Source organism: Triturus cristatus, chromosome 4_2 (assembly GCF_964204655.1).
Source record: "Triturus cristatus chromosome 4_2, aTriCri1.1, whole genome shotgun sequence".
NCBI lineage: Eukaryota > Metazoa > Chordata > Amphibia > Caudata > Salamandridae > Triturus > Triturus cristatus.
This window is the reverse complement of record NC_140586.1, coordinates 325,335,224-325,363,191: the sequence shown is the minus strand read 5'-3', so window position 1 is coordinate 325,363,191 and position 27,968 is coordinate 325,335,224. Positions and strand designations below refer to the sequence as shown.

Genomic DNA, 27,968 nt, shown 5'->3' with positions numbered 1-27,968 from the left:
AACCTCTTCTGGTAAATTAAATATGCGAAGGTTGTATTGTCTATTGCGATTTTCCATGTCCAAAAGATGTGAGCACAGAGGCGATATTTTCACCACAAGTGGAGTAAAAGCGTCGACTTTAACTTTATTGTCCTGTATTTTAATTGAGTTGTCTGATATTTTCATCGACATACTCGCCATTTCTTTTCGTACATTTTTAATTTCAGTCGCAATAGTTTCTGTATTAGCACGAAGAGCCTGAATTTCCTCCAAAATTAAAGAAAGCGAAGGTTCAGATGACTCCACCACTTTTGATTTTATTGGGGGCGGTGAAATCTGCTGTCTTCTTTTATTGTTGAGAGGATTTTTATTATCCATTTTTGAGAATAAATAATGAAAATTGAATAAAAATGAACAGTTTATGAGTACAAAGAGCAAAAAGATGCAAAGCAATCCTCAAAAATACTGGTGCAGCAGCTAAACTGGACTAGGGGTGTGGCTAGGCCCAAGCCAGGCCCTTTCCTGAAGTATGCTCCGCCCCCCTGACAGACTAACCAGGCAGAACCTCAGTGCAGAGCTCGGAGCAGGAACCAGGGAGCCAGAAACACCACTTCCCACAACCAGATAGGCTTGAAATCGCTTCCCAGTACAGGTAAGCCTATTATTACCGCAGCGACCTCTTTTTAAAAAAAATGTTGACAGACTTTTGTCGTTATATCATCAAAAACGGGCGAAAACGCGGAGGAGCTCACCGGGTGGCGGCCATCTTGAATTCGCTCGCGCCGGCCACATAATCAGCCTTCTTAACCTAATGCGTGCCTCTCTTTTCCTACTGCTAGCAAGTGTGTCATAAAACACATTTTCAAAGAGTCTGTAGACCCTGGACCTCACTGCTTGGTATACCTCGAGGGGTTAACCCTTTCAGATTTCGTCATTTCAGTTTTTATGGACACTTGTTCCTCTGTTCCAAGCTATTTGGATATTTGTAGCTGCTTGTAAATTTTAAGACACTACTGCAGCACTCATTTCAATTGCTTCTCCATGTGAGGAGCCAGTTGCAGTCCCTTTAAGTTCACTAAATTTAAAATACAGCTATGGCACCTCGACAGGCAAACTAGTAGTCACTCTCTTCGGACGCCCCTCTGAGGCCTGGAGCAGCCCAGCTAGATGTGTGCTGCTCACCAGGACTTTATCTGTTAGAGTTTACCATAGTTTCCTTTTCCCATCACTCCTGGGCAATCTCACCAAAAAGAGAGATGCCCTGAATGCCCAACCCTCATCTGTTCACCACAACTCCCCCTTCCCATCGCCCATGTGTCCCGTGCTTCATTCCCAAAGAGATCATTGATCACCTGGTTGCCTGACCTTCCTTTAGAAGTACCATTGCACATGAGCAAATTGCGACGTTTGAAGTCAGGGGTTCTTTATCTTTCTTTTTTCTTTTACTCTAAAATGATTGTAGTTTTTCTTTTTTAGCAGATGTCCATTCCTCTGCTTCTTTATGGTAGACCTGCCAAACCTCAGGTGATAGATTGACCGATATTGTCCGATTGCCTTGTGGCATGGAATGATCTTTGCTGGTCTCTTTCGGGGTGGTGGTACCCTTAGGTCAACATCCGCGTTGATCAGGTTCAAAGTAAATGGTGCCAGTGTACTTTATAGTCTTCTGCTGAAATGCTGAATGGTTTGCCTTGTATTTTACCGACCTTAGTAAACGTTTGTGGGCTAAGCATGAACTAGTTGTCCACCCCATTCGAACTTAGTGAGCCTTTTTGTTGTCCCAAAAAAACCTTTAGAAGGTTATTTGTGGGAGTATTTATTTACAAAATATCTGTGGTATGCGACTGTTTGCTGATGAGAATGAAGAGGGGCAAAGGGGACAACTTCTTGGCTGTAGAAACAAAGCATTGTAAAGTTTGAGGTTATGCAGCGGTAGTAGTTATAATTCTCATCAGGGAAAGCATTTCGAGCATGATAAGAAATATGCTACAGTTTTGATGTTAAGACATTAAGTGGGATGCATTGGTAGCCCTTATGTGGGTTCAGTGGTCTACTATGCAATCATTCTAGAGAGCAAAGACCTAAGTGGAGAAGGGTCACACCTGTGGGCATAGGAAAACATCATTGGATTGTGGTTGGATGCTGCTAGTTGCGGGCCCAATCCATATTAATCCTAAGGCAAGGGGCCAGAAAAGTGTATCTGTTACCCACATTCACCTAGCATTACTTTTCCATTTGCATCCCCCTTGCATTTGCCTCGCTCCTCATTGCTGGCCGATGGTAGCGGCAGGCAACCAGGCTAGAAGTCATTCTAAGATGGTTGCTCGTGGGTGCACAAGAATCTTCTTGTATTTTATTTTTTTAAATAATACACAAAACCCACTCTGCGATGGCTAACGAGTGTATTTGCATGTGCGGTTGCCATATTGTAATGGGTTTTGATTTATTTTTAAGAAAATACATAACAAGATGCCAGTGATGCTTGTCCGTTCACAGCAACCATCTTGGTTTCTTAAAAACAAATAAAAACAGATACCAGCTGGTTCTTCCATGTCAACTGACTGCAGCCCCTTTTTAGCTGGACTGGCCTGCTTTTATTCCTTGCTGCCTGTAGTAAAACAGGTTGGCTCAGATTACAATTCTTATGCTACCAGAGTGTACCATTCTAGCTCTGACCTGTATCAGCACATTTGAGTGACTGAGGAAGGCCTGTAACATACCCCGTGAGAAGCAATAGGTATTTCTGAAGTCTAGAAAGGCAAAGATAAAAAATATTGATCATAAACCTGACAGCTGATGACGTCCCTCTGCCCTCCTTCCCCCGGCCACACACAACTGTCGTTCTTGAGATGGAGAAAACCAGTGGAGAAACGTAGCAATGAGTTTGCACCCCTTTGTGTAAAATGAAGCTATTTCCAACGCCGATTGATGAACAGCGAGCAAAGGCTACCTCTTGCTGCCCGTTCGTTTCTACTTAGATTGTGATTACACAAATAAATAACTCTTATTCTGTCTCTTTTAGGACATAACTTGCGTCTCTATTAGTGTATGTGATGGGTGTAAACCACCCGGCTATTTTGGGAAATGATTTGCTCTGTGTGGTTTGATTCAAGCTATATATTCACTTAACGAAAATGGAGATGTTCGAATTCCAATACAGAGAATGACAGACGAGCCATCCTTGAATGAGCTGAATATTTCTCAACCAGAGAATGAAAACACGCCCTTGAGACTGTACCCTGCGCCCTATTCGGAGGTATAAACAAGGCATTCTTGAGATAAGTCTCTATCTCTTGGGGACGCAAATATTGTAGAATTCACATGGAATTGAAATTATAATAAATTAAGCAGTAAAACAGTTCATTCATCCAGAGGTTTGCATAACATTAGACACGATAAGTGCACGCTTGTATTTATTTCACACGAACGGCTTACGAAGGATATTATATAAATTGTGACCAACAACAGCTGGAGCAGCTAGCGGATTTGATATGTGTCTCTTACATAACACATGGTACGTAAAACAACCCGTTAGTCCGATGCCACAGACCTACAGGCGCCTCAGCTCAAGGTCATATGTGACCTGCTAAAGCTTTAACATTGCAGCTCATCTAATCGGACAAGGATTGAGACTAGCAGAGATAGATATTATTGTTTCACTGGTTGAATGACTGCCTTCTGCCCACTTAGCATCCCACCGCGAGGCACTCTGCGGCTACCACAAGATGGTCTGCAGCACTTTATAAAAATACAAAATAAAATGGAGTCATTTCCTTCTCTGCTCAGATGCAGACTTTAAGCCCGCCCCCTTTGAGTCACTAGCCCTTGATCAGGTCACCCTCCCATGAAAAGTCACCGCAGCCTGGTGTATGCACTGCAGGCTTCTGGGCGCAGCGCGTGGGAGGCGCAGGAGGGACTGCTCTTTCAGCCATTCTGCTGTGCTTCCTTAAATAGTGCTGTTTTCTGGTTCCGTTGGACTTTGGGTCTAAAACCATGTTTTGCCCAAGTGCAGCCTATCCCCTAGGTGGCATAAAGTGCAAAACCAGTGTTTGGAGATAGTGAACTCCTTTTTTCAGCAGTACTTTGTTCTAGAAGGATCTTGAAGTTGTCCGTTATAAGTTGGTAGCTGGGTTTTGCATCACCTAAGGTCTTGAGATTTTTGCCATTGGCGGGCAGCCATATACAGCCCTGCCAAGTACCACGCATCATGTGTTAAACTAATGCATTTTAGTGCGGTGTCTGCATCACCGCACTAAAAAGCATTGGCCTTTCATTTATAGCGCAGCATTGACCACTTGACGAAGCTTGCTGAGCAGGAGCGCATGTAGCAGCGAGCGGTGTGGCAGTGAGCTCACTGTGTGGCCTTCTAGAAATTCACTGTGGCCTCTTAATTATTAACAGTCTGACATGGACAACTTAAATTCCATATTATTATTGGCATCACGCATGCCAGGGCTTTATTAATGCCGCCTCCTTCTCCAGTGTAACCACGTGGTCTGTCACAGCACGTGGCTGGACACGCGTGATCTGTCACAGCACATGGCTAGACACAAGTGGTCTGCCACAGCACGTGGCTGGACACACGTGGTCCGTCACAGCACGTGGCTGGACAAAACAAGCACAGTCCATTATCCAGACCTGGCATTGTCTTCCCTCTCGTTGTCCTGGGGGCGACTCCTTGCCTTGTTCATTTTTTCCTGCAAGGCTCCACCCCACTATGCCAATGCAGTTGTTTCAATGGCCCTCTAAGTGACAGTTTTGTTTGTTTGGGGTTCAGTTTTAGTGACAAAACGTGCATGGAAACCAGTTGACTTCCTAGCGTCACACATAGCTGTCCCATCGCTTCTACTTTGTATTTGCTTGGTCTCTCTTTTAGGAATGTGTGGTTGCGTAAGGAGAGGGAAGTCACTCAAGTGTCCATATTTTACTTCAAAGTGTGACCTCTTTCTTAGTAACGTGCTTGCTGTATCTGTGTTACACCGACCTGTGTGCCTAGTCCATTTTATTGCCGTTCCAGGGTAGGCTTATTGGTATGACTAGAGGTGGGTATTTAAACCTACCCAAATCAGACCTGCATGAGCACTTGCTCTACCAGACATGCAGCCTTTCTGCGTACTTGCTACAAGAGCGCACAATGCTATAGATTCACATAAGGATTGAGCACTTTTTCATTGTGCTTTTGGGCCTTTCTTATAGAACTTCATATCAGGCACTAGCCCAGAGTCATTCATACGATGCTGTTAGTCGTCGTCGGTCTGCTTCTGGATTGGTGCTGCAAGATGAGAGGTGTTGACGAACTGAATTACTGACTGATTGAACACATTTAAGCGCACAGAGTTTCGGAAATAGGTAGTCTCGACGCTATTGTTTCCTGCAGGAATACACAAATATTTCTTTCAACCAGTGAGTTGATATTCTGAGACACAGATGACCTGTAGGGGTATAACTTGGGTTCAGCCTGCTGAAAACGGCGATCTCCTCAGGGTAGAAGGGCAATCCAATTCAATCTTGAATCGCAAATTGAGTTTTTGCTTTCTGCAAGGCCTGCATTTCCAGTATATAAGAGTCTACACGGCTTGCGTTTCCATTATACAAGGGTCCACACTTTGGCATGATCATCAGCCACCTGAGATGGTCGGTTTACTGACTTGTAGATAGAAAAGACCCCCGGTGTAGTCTTTTTGAACAGTGAAAGTAAGTTTGAATAAACTTCTAACCTCTACGGGAAGCCAGCTGAGCATGAATAGTATTGGTTTCTATGGGTAGCCAGCTGAGCATGAATAGTATTTGTTTCTATGGGTAGCCAGCTGAGCATGAATAGTATTGGTTTCTATGGGTAGCAAGTTGAGCATGAAAAGTATCGTGATAATGTGATTCCATCTTCTTGTGCCAGGTGCCAGATGAGCAGCAGTACTTAACCGCTTGTTTTAACGGAGCAAGGTGGGGTTTTGGGATGCCTTCTAGAAATAAAATGCCGTAGTCCTGTCCAGTGAGGACTAGAACTTGCATCATGGATTTGAAGATATCTGATGGGATGAGGGGTGTCATTTGGAGTTTTATTTTGTAATGTGTTTTAGCGAGTGTGTTTGCGCAGGTATGCATCTTGAGGTTTTTTTCATGGTGAAGCCTAGCTATTTAGCGCTTTCCCCAATGAGAGACTTGCAGTCAAGCAGGTTTGTTGTATCCTTCCAGGCTGTACCTGGGTGGAGCATTTTGAGAGAGACATGTGGAGGAACGCAGTCTTCAGAAGTTTTTTTAAATATTTTTTTTTTAATGAAATTTATTTATACTTTTTCAAATACAAAGCAGGCAGACTAGAGTACAGACAAAGTATCAGTGCAGGTGTACAAATGAAACGTATACAGTAGACCAATAAAAGTGATCTGAGGGCCAATAAAACACGATGAGCGAATAATCCATACAATGGGGCACTAGAGACAACATAATGAGAGAGACCACACAATACACACAATAGCAGCATTCAATCATAGGGCGATTTCAGAGGAGGGGAGGATTGAGGAGGGGGCTAGGGGGGACGCGTGTCAACTTGTCCAGGATCTGGGGGGCACAGGTAGTTGCCACAGTGTCGGGCTGTTTGTCATCAACATCAGAAACAGGGTGTGTAAGAAAATATGCTGTGAGGGGTCCCCAATTGTCTCGGGCCGGGAGGAAAGTGGAAGTAGTTCAGCAAATGCATACATTTGGTCCTGCCAGAATACCATATCTCGGATCCATTCCTTAAACTTAGGGGCCCGGCCTCGGCCCCAACGGCATGCAATTCGATGTTTGGCGAGGAGAAGGCTGAAGGAGACAAATTTTCTGTGTGTTGTTGCTATGGTTGCGGTATAGCCAAGAAGGGCGAAAAGGGGAGTGCGTGGGAGGTGTAGCGATGTCATTTGTTCCAGGGCTTCCAAGACCTGAAGCCAATACCCCTGCACAGCAGCGCAGTCCTATGCCAGATGGAGAAATTCAGCCCCTGTAGCCCCACATCGACTGCATCTATCATCATCATGCAACCGAAAGCGATAGTTTAACAGGTGTATGATGTATGTATTTATAGTGGAGTATCCGGAGGCGGCTACTGGATGTGCTATGTTCCGTTTGCCCGCAGCAATAGGTCCACTGCTCCTCAGTTATAGTGAGCTGCGATTCTGCAGACCATTTATCCTTGGAGGTGGTTTGTGAAGCGGTCTGAGTGGTGTACAAACAGTGATAGAGGGAAGAAACTATATGAGATGTTGCATCTCCAGCCAATATAAGGCGAAGTGCAGCAACCTCTGGTGGCTCACTGTGGAAGGAAGGAGTGTGTTCCTTGAATCCCTGCCGTATCCGGATATATAAAAAAAGGTCCATGGAGGAGGGGGGTATCGCGGCGAAGAGCTGCTGCGAGGTACGGAACTTGCCCTGGAAGTAGAGGTCCCCCCAGGTTTTAATCCCATATTTAGCTAGGGTTTTCTTAAACACTCCCTCCAGAAGGACCAGCATCTTCGGATGGTATGACAAGGGAATCAAAGGCTAGTATAGCATAGGGGCCCGGGTTCTTGTAGCAATATGTTGCCACGCCCTAACAGTGGTAGTGATCGGGGTCTGGGTCTCCACATGGTTAGCACCAGCAGCAAAGATAGCGCCGTCTAATGGGATGGGATATGATAGCCAGTGTTCGGCTGCCACTTGAGGCATGAACCTGGGGGGGGGAGGGGGGGGGGGCTGAAACAAGAAGTGTGCATAATGGGCTTGTGCGCAGATATAATAGGGTTGAAAATTGGGGATATCGAACCCCCCTTGTGCGTAGGGGCGAGTGAGGATGTCCCACTGCACTCTGGGCTGTCTACTTCCCCAAGTGAGGCGAATAAGCTCCGTCCGGAGCATCGAGAAAAAACCCCTACCTGGATCATAAGGCACGTTTGTAAAGAGATAAAGGAGTTTAGGAAGGATAATCATTTTAATTAAGGATATGCGGCCTGCCATGGATAGCGGGAGGGCGATCCAGCGGGAAACATGGTCTTTTATCCCATCTAGAGTACAGCCATAGTTAAGGCGCATCAATTCATCGTGATTTGCGGATATCCAAATACCGAGATACTTAACCTCGTCAGGGCACCACTCAATTGGAAAGTCTGGGGTAAACTCCGTGACTGAGGAGGTGAGGGGGAAGAGTTGAGATTTGGACCAATTTATGTGGATCCCAGATAGACCCCCAAATCGCACAAATTCTCGAAGCAGCGGATTGAGGTTTATCTGGGGCTCCCTGATGTATAGCGTGATATCATCCGCGTTCAGAGAGATCAGGATATGTCGGAGGAGGCAGCGGAGGGCTTTATCTTGATGGTATTGTCTGACTTTAGCTGCAAGGAGCTCAATTGCTAAGGCGAATAGGAGTGGCGACAGCGGGCACCCCTGTCGGGTCCCTCTAGATATTGGGATGGAAGATGAGGAGTGACCGTTAATAAGGACCTTGGCTACGGGCTCAGTGTAGAGAAGGCGAACCCAGGATGTAAATCCCTGCGGGAAGCCCATGTTTTGTAAAATCACAAAGAGGTAGTCCCATTCCACCGAGTCGAACGCTTTTGTGGCGTCGAGGAATACCGCGGCAATGGGCATCTTTGGGTCTATTGTATGCAGAGTGGAGAAGAGCGTGCGTAGATTATGCGAGGTCGCTCGCCCAGGAACGAAGCCAGCCTGGTCTGGGAGCACCAGCTTATCTATCAGAAGGCTGAGACGGTTAGCTAGAAGTTTTGCAAGGATTTTAGTGTCCGTATTAATTAAGGATAAGGGTCGATATGAGTTGCAGCAGTCTGCCGCTTTGCCAGGCTTGAGAAGGGACAAAATGAGTGCTAGTCTCATGGAGGGGGGCAGGCATCCAATTTCTAGTGCCTCATTAAAGACGATTTTAAGGATGGGAAGCAGCTGGGCTATATAAGCTTTATAAAAATATACAGGAAGGCCATCAGAGCCAGGGGCCTTACCAGACTGCATTTGCATAATTGCCTCGTGTATTTCATCATTTTCAACGGGAGCCACAAGGAACTTCCGCTGCATATCGCCCAACCAGCCCAACGTGATGTCCTGCAGGAAGGCGGCGAAGTCGGGGGATTCGGTTCTGCAAGTGCTGTATAATGTGGCGAGGACATAGTTGGCGAATCTAGGGCGCCGTACTGTTTGTGCCAACTGCCTGCCTGTGCGCTCGCCCTCCCCATATTTGCGCGCAGTATGGTATTTCCAGAGAAAGTGTGCCTCTGATGCGGCTGTTTCTTTATATTCTGTGAGTTTTTCTCTAAATGTAGAAATATTTTGACCCGAGTTCGGTCCCCAGAGGTCAGCCTCTAACTGTTTGAGTTCAGTCTCGAGTTTATGAAGGGTACGGCGCAGATCACGTAGAACCCAAAAGCTTTTAGCCATGCAGGCCCCGCTTATGGTAACCTTGAAAGCTTCCCACACCACTCCTATCGAGGGGACGGAATCAATATCAGTCTGGAAGAAGGAGGTGATTTCCTCACCTATTTCTGCTCTGAACACTGTATCGAGTAGGACCTCCGGAGCAAGCCTCCAGATTCGGGGCGTGGAGCGCATATCAGGTGGAGCAATAGTTATGAGCACTGGCGTGTGGTCTGAATAAGTCCTGGCGAGGTGGGTGGCACGTTCAATCCAGCAAACAGCGCCCCGGGAGACTACCCAGTAGTCCAGTCTGGCCCATGAGGCATGGAGAGCAGTGTAATGGGTACCCTCCCTATTTCCGGGGTGGAGATGGCGCCAGACATCAATGAGCCCATGGGCTGTGAGAATTCCCTGTATGGTTGCCTGTGTTTTGGTGTAATGAATGGGGAGGGGGTTAGATCTGTCCAACGCCAGATTGAAAGCAGAGTTGAAGTCTCCCCCCCAAATAATATGAGTGGAGCCTACTTGCAGAATCTGACCCCATAATGTGGTGTAAAAATCCGGGTCGTCCGTATTAGGGCCGTAGCTACACACTAACGTGACCGATTGAGTCCCAAGCGTGCCCCAGAGTATACAGCTACGCCCCAAGCGATCCTGCTGTGTGCCTCCCAGGATGAAGGGTGAGTTGCGCTTATCCAGGATGGCCACCCCCCTGGAGTATGTAGAGTAAGAGGAGAAGACACGTGTCATGGCCCACTTACTGGCAACTGTGGGAGAGCGGGAGGGGTCAAAGTGGATGTCTTACAGTACCGCTATGTGTACATGATGTTTGTACAGGTAGGAGATGATTTGCCTACATTTCCGAGGGTCCAGAATGCCCGAACATTCCAGGAGATTAGATTAAGACGTAGGGGCTCAGCGGGTTATTACAGGAAGGATTACGTTAGTAAGGAGAAGAAGAGGCCTGCGGAGAATATAATACCATGCATGTCTTCGAATAGTGTCTGTTCCTGTCAATAGGATCAAAAAACAATACAATGAACATAAAACCCTCTCCCACCCCCCACCCACAGCGGCTCCCCAAATGTGCCGGCAGTACCACCATCACCCAACACAATTAACACATTGCAACTGTGCAATAAGAAAAAAGTCATTACGAAAGTAGAGTGATCTAAGGGGATCTCCCATGTGGGGGTAAGCCAGTGTGCAACAAGTGCCTCTCCCAGTGCAGATGTTCAAGGGGGGAGGGTACTTGGCAAGCACAGTGTGATGATCAAATGACCGTCAGCTATATCCACACCATACATTTAAAAAATAGGGAAATTAAAGAAAGAAAAACTAAAAAAACAACCCCCAAGGGGCACCAGTAATTGGGGGACAGATTGTGCCAAAATAAGGATTATAAAGTTGATAACACACAACAGTGGGATGATACAGTCATTATGCATTCAGCTTCAGAACTTATCTGTGGTCTGAGAGAGGAGCATAGAACGGTGTAGTCCGAAACCAGCTGGGTGCTGCGCGGGTGCATACAGCGTGACATCACTCCCCAGAGTCCCCAGCAGTATGGCTGGAGTAACTGCAGGTCAGATGTGTCGCAGAGGAAGGAGGACAGAACTCAACTAGGTTGCAAGGCTCTTTACGGAGAAGAGATAGGGAGGCAGCTAACGATCAGAGGTACAAAAGAGATGAAGTTCAGTCAGCACTCAGTGATGGCGATTGGGAGAGGCGATCCGGGGAGTCCCTTGTCTGAGTGTCTTTTTTGACGGTGCGTAGAAAGTCATCCACCTGCTGTTCGTTCGTGAAGAAGTAGTGCTTATCCCGGTAGGTGACTCTCAGACGTGCTGGATAGAGCAGAGCATATTCAATCTGGAGTTTGCGGAGTTTTTGCTTGGCCGGAAGAAGTTTACGGCGAGCCTCCTGCACCGCCATCGTGAACTTGGGATATATTGAGAAGCTGGTGCCCTCAAATTGTAAGTTCTGGTGATCTCTGGCCAATTTCAGCGCAACATCCTGGTCTCTGTAATTTAAGAGGCGTGCAATTATCGGTCTCGGGTTAGCCCCCGTGGCCGGGCGAGGACCGAGGGATCGATGCGCCCGCTTCACTATGAACTGAGATGAGAAGGCTTCTGCTCCGAAGGTGGTGCGTAGTTGGCGTTCGAGGAAATCTTCCATCCTGACGGTATTTGTGCTCTCAGGAATTCCGGTAACGCATATGTTATTGCGCTGGCTTCTAGCTTCCAAGTCCTCGTTCTTGGCAGCAATCACCTTTAAGAGCTTGTCCATCTGGATCATTTGGCAGGACATCTGCGAGGTAGTGTCCTCCGTATCCGAAATACGCTTCTCTGCCTCCTTGATCCACTCATCATGCTTCTCCACTTTTTGGACTATGTAGTCCATGCACGTGTTCACTGAATCCATTTTGGTGGAGAGGTGGGTCAGGCTGCGTTGCATGTCCAGTAGTAGGGATTTGACCTTGTCTTCCGGAGCTGGGGGAGGGACCGAGGAGGACGCGATAGTTGATGGATCCGACTCTTCAGTGCAGGATCGCGTGATGGATCTCTTGGCATCAAAGAGGAGTTTGGTTTGTCGCCCCTTAGGTTTCCCCATGCTATCTGCGCAACGGACAGAGTGATCTGGCACAGATGGGAAGCAAAGCCAACGACAGACGTGCTGCTCGACAATAGGGGTAGCGGAGATGGAGGCAGCTAGATCCGAGCAGAGGGTCAGCAGCGCGGTGTAAGGCGGCGGAGGCGGAGCCTCTGTTATAATGGCAGCCGCAGGTAGGATGGGGCAAGAAAATCCAGCAGCAAGGGGCCAGGAAGTCAGTCTCTGGTGCGAATTCCAGGAGCAGCGCAGCTAGAGCTGAGCACAGTTAGCAACTTCAGTAGATCAGGCGCGCAGCACTCTGCAGAAGGAGTGTATAGGAGGGGATAGCGCGACCACCCGCGTGCAGAATCGCACGCCAGGCCGGGCCAGGTCCCCCCCACCGAGGTACAGGTCACAAGTTGGCAGAGGGCTTAGGTTCAGGCAGGAGTATTTTCAGAACTTGTGTTAGTGCGATGGCATATTTAGCTGGAGTCAAGACGGTCCAATCTAAGGCAGTAATGCACGCCTGGTGTAAATTTCAAGCAGTGGGGCCGATCGGCGCAGCAGGAGTCAATGGCTGCAGATGAGTCCCCCTGTAGCGTGTGTAGAAACGCCCCGCATTCAGCCCCCCGCGCAGTCTCCCGCGGAGGCAGCAATGCAATTACACGGGGGAGCGGGACGTCGGGAGCTGCGGTGCACCGCGGGGGAGCCGAGGATCCAGAAAGTAGTTATGGCGAGCACCAAGCCAGTCAGGAGATGAGCGTCGCACCTGGGACAGCGTGCGAGTCCAATCTGCCTCACCGCGTGTGCCGTCTCCTTCGGTAGTCAGGAAGCTGGATATCCCCACAGCGGACTCTGCGGTGTCAGGTAGGTCACCAGCAGTTCTGATGGACGTCTGTGGCGAAGGGGGCGGTAGCGCCGCTGATCTCACGGCCCAGGCGCCGCGTGTACAGCCCCGTTCTCCCGTAGCCAGCACAGCCTCACTCAGGTCACAGCAGGTCCCCTCCTCTGTCTCGGGCGAACTTCCCCAGCCGATGGCAGTGCCAGGGGACGCCTTCAGGAGCTAGGCTTAAAGCGACAGATAGTAGGCAGCATCAATAAGCCATTTCCATTCCGTGGTGGAAAGTTGCAGTCATTTGATCTGGATAAAAGATAAGTCGATTAGCCAAGTGTCCAGAGCCTCACAGGCTTGCGGCCACCTAGCGCCCCAGTCTTCAGAAGTTTGAGTTTGAAATAGTGCAACTTCCAGGGCTTTTAGGGGAGTACGCCATATCAACAGTGTTATCTGGCCAGGCTACCTCAAGTATAGCTGAATGTCATCAGCAAAGAGGTGAAACTAAATGCTTGAATGTTTCAGGAGGGAGGAGATGGGCTCCATGTAGGATTTGGAGAGTGTCTTTAACTAAGGAAGGAAGGAATTTGAAAGGGAGTTTCAGGTTTATTTACTGGCAGCAATGGTCAGATAAGATCCACACCACTCAGGACTGTGTAGTTGATTCGTATATGCAGTTCCAAAGATTTTATATGTGTGTGACTTGTTTGACTGTATCAAATGCTTTTGACAGGTAGAGTGAATAGGATATGCCTTTGTGTAGGATGCAGAGTGCTATGCCAACTATTTGTAGCATAGCGGTCTCAATAATGCAACTGAATCTAAAGCCCAATTGGAATTCACCTAGGAAGTTTATTTGATTAAAAATTATTTAATTATTTTTTGACACATCCTTCATAACTTTTGCTTGGAAAGGAAGATTGGATTAAGAACAGAAATAGTTTGTTTTTTTCTCGCCCTCCTCTTGCTTTTTGTGAAGAGGAGTATCTGGACACATTTTTAACAGGGATAAGGAGGAGTTGATCATGTTGCGAATGAAACTAAGGACATACTGATATCATTCACCATCTTGACTGAAATGGGATCTGGGAAGTGCAAAGATGGCCTCAGATCTGTTGCGACTTGTGTCAGTTCTTCTTAGGATGATTTTTACAAAGGTGACGATACTGGTATATGTAAACAGATTAGGCCTTCAATAAGTACTTCTGAATTTGTGAGCGCATACAGTGGGATCTTATTTTCTTATTTCGTCCTGGAGGAAGATAAAGGCTCCCTGCATTTCTGCGTGGATTCTGTGTTATCAAGAGAGACATGGGGGAGGCTGTATTTTTTAGATTCTTGAAAAAGGTTCTTAGGGTCATTTTTGCCTTATTGATCTCTGCCTTGATGCTTGATGCCTTGTCTTTGTATATTTGTGTTTTTTATCATAGCTTTGTAAGGTTTGACATGGATGTGTTATGCCACCATAGTTTCTCTGTCACTCTCAGACGTTGGCATTTGTCACTTCAGTCATGACTAATTAATTATGGTATATCATTATATAAGGCCCGTTTTGGAGTTCATTGAGATTTTCTAGTATAGGCAAATAGGTGCCATTGAAGATTCTGATCCAGATCTTTGATTTCCTTGCTTGACCCTAATATAGGTTGTAGTGCAGTGAATGGTCAAAGAGATTACACCGGAAGCAGTCAAGTCCACTGGAAGTGATTTTTGGCCATTGATAATTCCTGTTTTGGCAATAAGGAGGTCAAGGGTTGAGCCTGTCTCATGGTTGGGTGATGGGCAACTTTGCTTGATGATGTTGGTCAAAAAAGGCCAATTGAGCAGAGGAATGCAAACTATCAGAGGTGGCCAGTCTGTAGCCCGCCCATTTGGACCCAGCTCGGCCATCTGTTTGGGGGGTCAGATGTGTTTCCTGTAATAGAGCGATCGTGACGTCATGCCGATATAAATATGCCAATACCTGGTGTATCTTCTTAGGTGAATTGAGCCCCCAGACATTCCAAGTGAGACAGGTAATTACAGAGTGAGTAGCGTGGATATCAAACATAAGCAATATCTTGAACACAATACTTCCGCAGTGTGGGAAAGCACTGTGAAACTGTAAGCAAATATGATGAAACACATAGCCACATAACCAAACCTTTCAACATTTCCCCCCCTCCCTCTGCCCCCCCACCCACTTCAGCAATCCCAAACATGCCAAAGCCATCCCCACCTCCCCCAGATAACCCAAGAACGGAGTACCAACATAATGAACAATAGCAGGGAACACCCATGTGGGAGCGCTGGAGCGCGTAATCCCTCCCGTTGGAATGGGAGGTGGCCGAGCAAAACATGGTTGTCAGCCTGTCAATAATGTGTGGCATATTAGAAATATGATCAATTAGTTCACAGAGAGCGCTAGCATCATATGTTAATGCAAGAAGCGACATGCACCACAGCCTGAAACCCCAAGTGGTCGTCCTGTGCCAAAACATCAAGTTCTAGTGCAGTTAGCTAGGATATAGTCTTGGATGAAAGCAAGATGCATGGGGGCGGAGAGCGGCCACCCAACTCACGTGATCCGTATGCATCTTTGTCAGTCAAGAGGTCGCCGGGAGGGGCTGCCACCATCCTCTGCTACGTGGGAAGGAGCTCCACTGCGCCTGGCTAGAGTCTTCGCATAGTCCATGGCGGGTCTCGGAGTGGTGAAGATTCGTGGCTTACCGTTATCCATGATCCGCAAGCGTGCCGGGAAGAGCATGGCGTAAGGAATTTTTGCCGCTATGAGGAGTTTCTTCACAGTTTGGAACTCACGCTTGGCCTTTTGCACCGCAGCAGTGAAGTCAGGGTAGAAAGCAAGAGTGCTGCCTTCGTGCCTTACGGTGCCCTTCTCCCTGGCCATACAAAGGATGGCGTCACGGTCGCGATAGTTGAGCAGGCGAGCTATGATGGGGCGTGGCACTGCACCTGGCGGGGGTCGAGCAGCAAGGGACCGGTGAGCCTGTTCCACAATCAGCACCTGGGACAGATGTTCCTCACCAAAGATGTCCCGGAGGAGCTTTTCTACATAAGTTTCAAGGCGGCCAGTATTGGTGGACTCTGGAAGCCCCGTGATGCACACATTGTTGTGGCGCGATCTGGCTTCCAAATCCTCATTGCAGGCTTGTATTATGGCCAAGGCCCTCTCCATGGACGATGCCTTATCAGTGACCTGCCGCAGACCATCCTCCGCATCAGAGATACGTGTCTCGGCCTCTCGAAGATGCATTGCGTGTTTGTCTAGTTTCTGTGCCATGTGATCCATGCGCAAGTTCAAATTATCTATCTTCCCATCGATGGTCTGAAGGATGGCCTGGACTGCGAAGAGCGTCTTGTCGATACTGGACGGATGGTCCCCAGGTGTGTTGAGTTCAGAGTCCGAGGCCGCCTGTTGGGCACTTTTCGTGGACCTGCGGGGCTCAAAGGTGAGGCGTGGTTGACTGCGGTCGGATTTCCCCATGGCAGTGAGGCAGCAGTGGGGTGCAGTTGGGCAGAAAGAAGACGATTATGCCACGGGCATCTCCGATACTGCGACTCGAAGCCCAGATGCTGGCGAAGAAGGTCCAAAAGAGAAGGCACTACGCAGATACGTGGCAATGTATACCCCACAAATCCAGTACAGTCAAAATGGCGGTGAAGCAGATTGCAGACAATAAGAAGCCATAGCTGCAGGAGGGCAGTCGGCGTCAGACAGCAGATGGTCCACAATGTCACCCACTCACCCTGTCGCAAATCACAGGTGGTGCTTCAAGGCGACTCGCACTCACTCGCGCTGGTGCAGTCGGTTGAAGAGTAGGGACCAAGGTTCAATATGAAAGCGGTGAATGAGTCATGACAGCAGCTTATGCACAGAGATCAGGCGTGATCCTTGAGGCAATGGGTGGGTGTGAGGAGGGCAGAGCTGCTGCAGGGAAGTCGCGGCAGACAACAGCTGCAAGTAGAGGTAGGGTGAGCAGCCTCCTTCCCAGGCCCGAGGCACCAAGCAGTATGAAGAGAGGAGCGGAGCGGCGGCGCTGGGAAGGTCATGTGGGCACCAGCAGAGTCAGCAGGCTGCGGCGTGGCTGACACGACGTGGGGGCCGTGGGTCAGACGGCTGCCGAGACCACCCAGTGCCGGCGGCCCACAACGTTAATGTAGTCCTGTGAACAGGCGTGGTGCAGCTGGCGGGCTGATTTCGCCAGGCAGAGAGGGGCCTCAAGCTGGAATGAAGGTCGAGGGAGGGCAGGATCCCCAACATACACCCCCGCGATGGCCTAGGGCCACGACCCACACCGTACCAATGCCCGCAGCAGCGCGCGCCAGCCCAGGCCCCAAGCGCTAGACGGCAACGGTGGAGGTACCGTTAGCCCGCGACCCTCGGGCAAATCATCGCCCGAGACAGGAGCTAGGAGAGAGCGCACACCTCAGCAAGCCTGCCCGGGAGGTTGTATCGATGCTCCTGGTACCCCCGCCCCACCCGCACAGTCTTTCAGCCCAGGGCCGATTCACCGGAGCCCCCCACACCACCCTCTAGAGCCAGGCAGAACGGTGCAGCACTCACCACGGTCACACAGTCAGGATTTGCCCTACGTCGCCATGCAGCCATGCCGGCCCAGGATAGGATCGGGCCCACTCTCACGAGCGGCAGAGGTCGCAGACGGCAGCGCTGCTCATGAAAAGCTGCCCACCGATCTCCAGCACAATTTCGTTGGTATGAAGGCACCGATTGTGTACAGGGCTGCAGGATATTGGGCGGATGGTCGGCTCAGCCGGCAGAGCTCCTCTAATGAGCGGCCATCTTGCCTGGCACCCTCTAGCAACCCCCCACGCTGCTCTGTAGAGTTTGTGATGTTTAACATCCTGGCTCATAATCCTGTTCTGGACAACTTGAGGAAAGTGGCTTGGTTCCCCTCAGACCTCTTTCGTCTTACCTGAGGAGTCTTGCAAGCATTGTGCTTATCTGATAGAGAATTCTAGACCTGTGCAGTGCCTATATAGACGCACCCCAGTGCGCTGACATCAGTTATTTTCTTTCCTTGCCAATCAGCGCAGATTTTGAGAGTTTTTTCCCCCAACTTTTTGTAGAGTTTTTTTTTAGATGTTGCCTCCTAGTGTGTCAGGGATGTCCCCCAAGAAACCGGTGGAGTTTAAGCCCTGTGGTTCCTGTCACAGACAGATGCCTGTGACAGACCCCCATCTGGTTTGCCTTGGTGCTTGGAGCCGGAACACACCTCCAAGACTTATGAGGACTGCCATGCCAGGATCCCCAAGGCACTATGGAAGCATTCCTTGAAGCTCCTTTTCGCCCATTGCTGGTTGCCTCCATGACGCTCTAGGTCCCGGTTGCAAGGAAGGTCCTGGAACCATTTGCGAAGTCTTTCCAGGCGCTAATCATCGCAATCTAATTCGTCGAAACACTGTTCTACTTCAACGCACCAGTATAAGTCTTCAAACGAGGTGCGGGAATGACGTCTCTCTAGACCCTGCTCCCATCCGGATCTTGCGAGTTTCCTGGAGCCGGAGTGATCCTTTCCAAACCCCATTTTTTGGCGGGCTAACCCCTCTGGAGCGCCTTCAGGTGCCCCCACTGGATTTCTGCCGGCAGGTCCACCCTTAGCGCTAGCTGGGCCCCCTGGATCCGGTGTTGGACCCGGAATGGCTCAGATGGCGAGACTGTGTCTTTGTGGAAACCCGTTTTAACGACTATGTTCCAAAGTGCTGCAGATGCCTCATGTTGGCGCTTAACCTATCATCATACCCAATTCCCATACGGAGCGAGACTGGTATCGCCTGACGCAGAATCCAGCACCAGCTGGAACTCGACCATCCGAGTTGGTACCAGTACTTTCCTTTTTCGACCAGCATGAAAAAGAGTATGATTGGGGGAGGATCTTAGGATCCTTAGGTTTACAACTTCCTTGACGAGGCAGATGATGACTGGTATGAGGAGCTGGCAGATGCCAGTGGTCTGAACACCTTACCAGACACTGGCCTGGTTTCTCCTCACAGTGTGGGTATGTAGGAAGGGGCGCCCTTCGCTATGGTGGTGAGGACAACGACTAGGGTCCTGGACCTTTAGCTGCCCACGGTTGGGAGTCAAGACGAATGTCTTGACGGAGGTGCTTCAGCTGAGAGTCACTCCCTTGGAACCCCTTCTCCTTTTTAACAGAGCCCTCACTGATGTCCTGCTCGGGGCATGGGCCAAGCTCTGCACAGGACAATTTCCCACTGCCATTGCCCTTCTCATGGGAACCCATCTTTTCTTCACCCAGCACCCCACCTTGAACAGCCTGGTCGTCCAGGCTGTTACCTCCAAGGTTAACCCTGGCGTATTCCCTACCAAACCACTGGATAGGGGATCCAAGAGGCTGGACCAACTTGGCAGGAGGATGTTCTCTTCAGCCAGCCTTGCTCTGCAGTCAGTGAACACCATGTGCCTCTTGGGCCGATACACCCACATGCTTTGGGATTCGCTTGAGCAAGTGCTACCCATGGTCTCAGAGGAGGCCCTAGCCATACTGTCACAGATGGCCGAGATGCAGCAAAGTTAAGGATTCACCGTGGACTGGATACAACCAACTTGCTAGGTGGAGCGATTGCCTCGTCAGTGCTGTCAGACACTATGTTTATTTGAGGTCTACTGCCTTTTCGGTTTATGTCAAGGCATCCCTTTGGACATGCCATTTGATGACACTTGCCTCTTCGGCGACAAGGCAGATTCAGTGCTGGCGCACCTTTAAGGACAGTTGGGCCACTTCCAGGTCGTTGGACTGCATCATGGCGTTGCCCCAACCCCATTCTGTCTTTTGCCCATTCCGTGGCTATGGTAGCGGCTACCAGTCGTGTCCATTTCCACTTAGCTACCAAGGCAAACAGGCTCCCTAGTCCTTTTGTGGATGCAGCTTTCACTAGCCTCCTGAGACAACCAGCTCAAGGTCGACCTAGTCCACCACCCCCCTGGCAACTGTAGCCACCAAACCACTTCAGTTTGCCCTCGTACTATCACGGGCATCTAGTTGGTGGCAGGGTTTGCCATTACCTTCCTCACTGGCAGTATGTAACATTGGAAAAGTAGATCTTTCAGCTGAGTTACTCCATCCCTTCTCTAAAAACCCGGTCGCCCATGCCACCATCTTCAGACAGGCCGATAGAGGACCAACTCTTCCTGCTCCATCAGGAAGTACAGGCCAAAGGACCATCAAGAGGGTGCTCACATCAGAAGTAGGTTGTGGTTGCTATTCCTGCTACTTTCTGGTGTCCAAGAAGGGTGGAGGCCTAGACCTGTGCCCTTTCAACTACTTCCTGAAGAAGTAGTTCAGGATACTCGCATTGGCTGAGGTTTTGTCTGCTCTCGACCCTGGAGGGTGGATGGTAGTGCTGGACTTGCAGGAAGCCTACTTCCATATCCCCGTCCTGCCTGCCCAGAGGTGTTACATGTGGTTCACTGTGTGCCATTTGCATTATCAGTTCACTGTGCTCCCCTATGGCCTTACCAATGCCCCTTGGGCAGTCACCAAGGTGATGGTGGTGGTTGCAGCACACCTCTGGAGGACAGGGGTTCCAGTCTTCCCCTACCTTGAGGACTAACTGTTGAATGGGGGTCACACCCCGCAGTCGTCTCCTACCTCCAGACTACGACGGAGCTCCTGCATTCACTTTGGTTCACTATAAACATGCCAAAGTCACACCTGACTCCATCTCAGACGCTCCCTTTTGATTAGAGCTGTTCTAGATACCGTGCAGATTCAGGCTGATCTTCTGGAATGGCAAGTCCAGGATATTTGGGCTATAATTACAGTCTTTCAGTGTCTATCATGGATTTCATTTCGATGAGACTGACTCTGAGGCGGCTGGGTTTCATGGCCTCCTGCATTCTACTTGTTACACATGCCCGTTGGCATATACAGGCTGTGCAGAACCAGGGGAATCTCTGCGACCTGGCCCAGATATCAGAGGGAACTGCAAAAGTGGTGGTTGATAACCCTGATTGGGTCAGAGGCAGAACCTTCTCCCTTCCCCAACCAGAGCTGACTGTTGTGGCAAATGCGGGAAACATCATTTACAATGCTGGTAATACCACGCGGGTAGGTTACAATGCGGATGTTACATCGTCCGCGTTGTTACCACGCATTGCATTACATCGCAAGTCGTTTCAACCCTAGGGAATGTGTTGGATTTTAAATCCAACACATTCTCTGCTGTTGCGCTAACTGGAGTAGGAATAGTCATTTGTACTTTTCCTAAGTCCAGCGCGCCATCTAGCGCAAGTCGTAGAAACGACTTGCGATGTAAAGCAATGCGTGGTAACAACGCGGACGATGTAACGTCCGTGTTGTAACCTAATGCGGGGTAATGGATGGCGTAGTAACGTCATACATTCGACAAATGCATCACTCCTGGGTTGGGATGGCCATCTATGAGAGGTGTAGATCAGAGGGCTCTGGTCTCCAGCGGAGTCTCCAATCCACATCAACTTGGTGGAGCTAAGAGTGATCTGACTGACATTAAACCCTTTCTTCCTTCTATCATGGGAAGGCTAGTTCAAGTGCTCACAGATAACACTACCTCCATGTGATATTGCAACAAACAAGGAGGGATGCGGTTGAGGACCCTCTGTCAATAGGCCCTGGATCTCTGGACATGTTTGGAAGACAAGAGCATTTCTCTGGTGGTTCAACATATGGTGCTAGAGTGAACAAACTCAGCCATCGATGCCTAGCTGATCACGACTGGGGTCTCCATCTGGAGTTGGTGCAAGATCTCTTCAGAAATTAGGGAGAGCTTTGCTTAGATCTATTTGGCACTGCCGAGAACATGAAATGTCAGCACTTATGCATGCTGCAGTTTCTAAAGAGACACTTTTTGTCTCTAGTGGAACTAAGGCCTACTGTATGTCTTTCCGCCAATACCACTTCTGCCCAGAGTTTTCCAGAAGATCAGAAATGACTGGGCCCAAGTCATCCTTGTGGCTCCCGATTGGGCACGAAGAGTATGGTATCCCAAGCATGAGCATTGGTCATCCAATCAGAATGCCTCTTCGGGAGGATCTACTGTCGCACCAAAAGGGCAGGGTCCTTCATCCAAACCTGCGCACACCCCACCTTCATGCATGAAGATTGAGTGGCAACAGTTGACAGTTTTCAACCTCCCTCCTGAAGACTTTGATGTTATTCTGGCAGTCAGGCACCCCTCAACCAAGTCATTATACACCTGCCATTGGGACATATTTGTGGCTTGATGTGGTTTCAAACATGCTGAATCCCTTTCTGCATCTTTGAGGTTGTGTTATCTGTTCTCTCTTTAGCCAGGCAAGGCTTTGCTTTGGGCACAGTTAAAGGATATCTTTCAGCCATGTCTCCATTTGTGCAGTTACAAGATCATCCATCCCTGTTTGTTACCAGCTGTGACTTGTTTCCTCAAAGGACTCCAACATCTGTCCCCTCCAAAACCTTTCACCATGCCCCAATGGGACCTGGATCTAGTTCTAACTTCCTAATGTGTGTGCCCTTCAAGCCCTTACACAATTTCCCACTTTTTTTGTTGACTATAAAAACTGCCTTTGTTGTTGCCTTTACATGGGCCAGAAGGGTTAGTGAATTGCAAGCACTATCTGTGCACCCTCCATCCACAACATTTTACTGGTTTTGAGAACGTGTGCCTCCCCGAAGTGAATACACCTTTTAATGCAGGCCAGTCCATCACATTGCCTATCTTCTTTGCTCTGCCTCACCCCTCCAAAGAGGAAGTGAGACATCACTGCCTGAACCCAAAAAGAGTGTTGTTGTTCTACATTGATCATACTAAAGTAACTGATGTCAGCACGCTGGGGTGCTCAAAATAGTTTCCAGATCCAGTCTAACGTCTGGGGAATATTCTAAGGTAAGGGACCTTCTGCTAGATAGTCTCTACCAGATAAGACATTACCGAAGGTAAGTAACTTGTTCATCACCACCACTGATTAGTATTTATGGACAGTGTCTGTGCCAACTGCTTCAAGGACAAGGGGTGTGTTTCTGCAGAAATGTGAGTGGAGCTAGGCTAAATATCTAGTAGAATGATGTGGAAAGAAATATTACGTCACCAAAAGCAACTACAAAACAATTACTGTGCACTATAACGTCGTAAAGTAAAATAAAGCATCTAGTGCAAAAACAGTCCCTCAATACCCACAACTTGTTTTAATCAGCTAAATATTAAATGCCTTTTCTGATCAAGTGTATTGTTCATGTGTTGTGGCCCACTCAGGTCAATTCCCTTTCCTGTTTACTCATAATTTAAAAATAACTTTAAAAATATTTTTGCAAAAAAAGCCTTGTTTCCCATATAAATTCCACAACAAAAAAAAAATATATATATATATATATATGCAAAAAACTTTGTCCATTTCTATCTCGGCGTGGATAGCACTGTGCTAATCCTATGCTTAAAAATTTTGATAGAAAAGCAGACATTTGAGGTGAGCAGATTTAGAGTGTCGCTGGTGTTGAGAGTGCTCTATACCGGAGCTGCTTTCCACCTAAACTTGAGAACTACCCAGAGTTCTCTGCTTCTTTTTCTGCATAATTTATTTGTCACTCTATGTCTGAAAGGGTATTCTTTTGACTTATACTGGGTGCTCCCTTGTGTCTGGACAAAGCTATACCTCTCTGAAGAGCTCTAATTAGAGCGAAACACTGTGTCAGGGGTTGCTTTTACTCATTTCAGGTTGGCTTGGTTGGTATTTTACCAATTCAAAGCTGTAATACTGTGCATGGAGTGGTAAATGGCTTTTGTCATTTTACAGCTCGGCAAGGACAGCACTGTGCTAGTCCTATGCTCAAAGACTTTGCTGTAAAAATGGCAAAAGACTTTGTCCATTTCTATCTCGGCGTGGATAGCACTGTGCTAATCCTATGCTTAAAAATTTTGATAGAAAAGCAGACATTTCAGGTGAGCAGATTTAGAGTGTCGCTGGTGTTGAGAGTGCTCTATACAGGAGCTGCTTTCCATCTAAACTTGAGAACTACCCAGAGTTCTCTGCTTCTTTTTTTGCATAATTTATTCGTCACTCTATGCCTGAAAGGGTATTCTTTTGAGATATATATATCTATATATATCAAAAACCCAGTCCTACTCCTACGAGGAACGAAGAAGAGGCACGTACACATGGCCGGTAGGTATCAGGCTTCATTTATTGTGTTCAGGTCTCCCACGACCCCACAGCAAAGGAGAGACGCGTTTCGCCTGCGCAGCAGGCTTTCTCAATCTGTTTGGCGCCACACAAATTAATCAATATATTGCCCTCCCCTCTCATTCAGGCATCAATAGATATGGAGAACAGACTGCATAGATGAAAATATAATTGGCTAAAACAGACTAAACATGGTATAAAATGAAACTAATGCAGAGAATAAACTAGTACAAATAGCAGCGCAGTGCACAACCATCTTATTTTGCCAAAAACACGAAAATCACGTATCAAATAACTATATATATATCAAATTACGTATGTTCTTTGCCCAGAGGATGAGCATGTCGAGATGACAATTCCAGAAGCTTGAAAAACAACCAAAAGGTGGCGCCAAAGCTCCCAAAATCGTGTGGCCCACACAATCCTCAATTATAATAAACCATAATTAAAAACGTGCAAAGAAATGAATGAATTCATACACATATGAGGATCCCACATTTCTGCAATGCTAGAAGGAACACTATTTCCAAATGTTACACCCACAGCCCTCAAAGCAGAATATGATGTTGCTCTCAAATGCCGTAACAATCAGGAACTAGTTTACAGAATTCTAGGGCTCGGTAGCAGATCGCCCGGGCTCAAATGCACAAACTAAGTGCTCTTTAGACCCTAATGTCAGCCTCCCAGTAAACGCTGCTACTGTAGCAAGAACTACATGGCCCAGAATCCCCTCATATGGCTTTGCCAAATCAAAGTCCGTGCATCGTAATAATGCACAAACGTCCCACATGTAGATTTCACCGACCAACAAGTAAAGAAATGAGTCATTAGAGGGGCCACAAGTTCGAAAAATGGCATTGTGGATAAAAATCTCCATTGTCCACACTTCCAGATAGCACGTAAAATTACACTGTCTTGAGCACACGTGCAAGGTCGGAGGAGACCTATGTGAATAAATTCCGTGTGCCACACCAACCTCACCGCTTCTGCTTCGGCATCCACGATGCCCAGTCAGGGGTGTGTTTCTGCAGAAATGTGAGTGGAGCTAGGCTAAATATCTAGTAGAATGATGTGGAAAGAAATATTACGTCACCAAAAGCAACTACAAAACAATTACTGTGCACTATAACGTCGTAAAGTAAAATAAAGCATCTAGTGCAAAAACAGTCCCTCAATACCCACAACTTGTTTTAATCAGCTAAATATTAAATGCCTTTTCTGATCAAGTGTATTGTTCATGTGTTGTGGCCCACTCAGGTCAATTCCCTTTCCTGTTTACTCATAATTTAAAAATAACTTTAAAAATATTTTTGCAAAAAAAGCCTTGTTTCCCATATAAATTCCACACAAAAAAAAAATATATATATATGCAAAAAACTTTGTCCATTTCTATCTCGGCGTGGATAGCACTGTGCTAATCCTATGCTTAAAAATTTTGATAGAAAAGCAGACATTTGAGGTGAGCAGATTTAGAGTGTCGCTGGTGTTGAGAGTGCTCTATACAGGAGCTGCTTTCCACCTAAACTTGAGAACTACCCAGAGTTCTCTGCTTCTTTTTTTGCATAATTTATTCGTCACTCTATGCCTGAAAGGGTATTCTTTTGACTTATACTGGGTGCTCCCTTGTATCTGGACAAAGCTATACCTCTCTGAAGAGCTCTAATTAGAGCGAAACACTGTGTCAGGGGTTGCTTTTACTCATTTCAGGTTGGCTTGGTTGGTATTTTACCAATTCAAAGCTGTAATACTGTGCCTGGAGTGGTAAATGGCTTTTGTCATTTTACAGCTCGGCAAGGACAGCACTGTCCTAGTCCTATGCTCAAAGACTTTGCTGTAAAAATGGCAAAAGACTTTGTCCATTTCTATCTCGGCGTGGATAGCACTGTGCTAATCCTATGCTTAAAAATTTTGATAGAAAAGCAGACATTTGAGGTGAGCAGATTTAGAGTGTCGCTGGTGTTGAGAGTGCTCTATACAGGAGCTGCTTTCCACCTAAACTTGAGAACTACCCAGAGTTCTCTGCTTCTTTTTTTGCATAATTTATTTGTCACTCTAAGCCTGAAAGGGTATTCTTTTGAGATATATATATATATTATATATATATATATATATATATATATATATATATATATATATATTCACTTAAAAAACCATAGGTTTCACACATGTTATAGTTAGCTGGACATTTCACTCGTGAAAAACCATTGAAATTCCCCCGTTATAGTTAGTGCAGGCAACTATAACTCACGCGACCGCAATCCTCTGATGATGACGTCAGATATTACATCACTGTATTTAGACACTTATTTACCCATGTCTTCTTCCATTAATTTTTAGCTATACATATATTACAAATATTTTTTTTTCAGAAAGACACATATGTCATCAGTGATGTAATATCTGACGTCATCAGCAGAGGATTGCGGTCGCGTGAGTTATAGTTGCCTGCACTAACTAAAACGGGGGAATTTCAATGGTTTTTCACGAGTGAAATGTCCAGCTAACTATAACATGTGTGAAACCTATGGTTTTTTAATTGAATTTGCAAGGTTTTTTAAATGCTAAGTTATGTATTTATTTATTTATTTATTTTAAGGTTTTTCACCGTGCGCGTACCGTTACGCAGTCCGCGGAATTTTTCCGTTTCCACCGTACGCGCACGCTACGTGTACTCCGTGATTTTTCGCAAAAAAATTAAAGGACATTTTGGCCCTTGGGGGTCCTTCTGGGACCCCCTGACTAAGGCTAGGGGGTCAGGAACTGTCCACCCTGCCCCCTTTTCACATTCTCCACCTTTGTTTTTCACCCCCTCAGACTGCGAGAGACAAAATGGCGGCCGACACTTCCTGGTTTCGACCGATTCGAATGTTTACTAAGATCTAACAACCAATCAGAATCGCGCACGCGCACGGCGCGCACGGTGCGCGCTTATTGATATATATATGCTTTTAAATGCTATTTTCTCAGGAAATACTGAACAGATTTACACCAGACCTGCAAAAGGCACATCCCTGACCTGAGGACTACCTCTCTGCCAAATTTCAAGTAATTCTGTTCAGCCGTTCGGGCTGTAGCTTGGACTAAAGGTCCTATGGAAAAATGCATGGGGAAAACGCATTTTGGGACCCCCCCTTTTTCTCAGCCCCCGCTTGACGAATCCCCCCGAGACTTTCAGGGTAGGAGCGGAGCGGAGCGCCCCACCTATTTTGAAAATTTCACGAGGATTCGTCAATCGGCGCCAAAGTTATTCCAAATAGAATGTTGCGGATTTCTTATGGAAACACGATCCTAACTATAACTATCTACTAGCGACCGCCAGTAGATAATATATATATATATATATATATATATATATATATTCCAACAAACGAATTCGCTTCAACTCAAGCCTCTTGGTGATGGCGGGCCGTGACGGGTTAGCGAAACCCAAAATATTCCAAACATACGTTGAAAAAGCTCCGATCCACCAGGAAAAACAACGCTTCACGGCACCCTGTGCTTTTAAGGCAGAATTTATTTGGCAACACAAAACTCTACGCGTTTCGGGAAAACTTGGTCCCTTGTTCACGAGCATAAAGGGATAGTGAAGAAAATACAAATAAGTAACACTTGTCATGTGACCTTTGGTTTCACGAATGAAAAAGAGTGAAGACAGACTTATCCTTTCAGTCACAGATCGTTTTAGGAGATTCCTATTCAAACCGAATAATTGCTTATTCTCTGTTGTTAATCTGTTTAAAGAATGAGACAAACATTTTTTACTTTTACTAGTCTAGATAACCCCCTTGAGTTGTCTGGCATTTTAAACGTGAACGGGTCCAATTATCTAATCTTACTTTCAGAAAGTAGCAAGGCAAAAACTTTATTGTTCGCCCTGCTTGGCCCGCTGTATTTACGGCAAACGGGTATTACAAAACGCGTGCATGTTGCGCCTCGTATTTTTATCACACTTGATATTTAAATTGTTGTCCCGAAATGCCTCACAATTGATTTAACTTTGTTATGAAATAACGTGCACAC

At 47.2% G+C, this 27,968-nt stretch overlaps 1 protein-coding gene across 5 annotated transcripts in view; it reads left to right on the top strand.

The window, feature by feature from the left end:
• SWT1 (SWT1 RNA endoribonuclease homolog) overlaps window positions 1-27,968 on the top strand; it is a 976,200-nt gene that overhangs the window by 703,027 nt on the left and 245,205 nt on the right. The gene's annotated exons all lie outside the window — the stretch shown is intronic.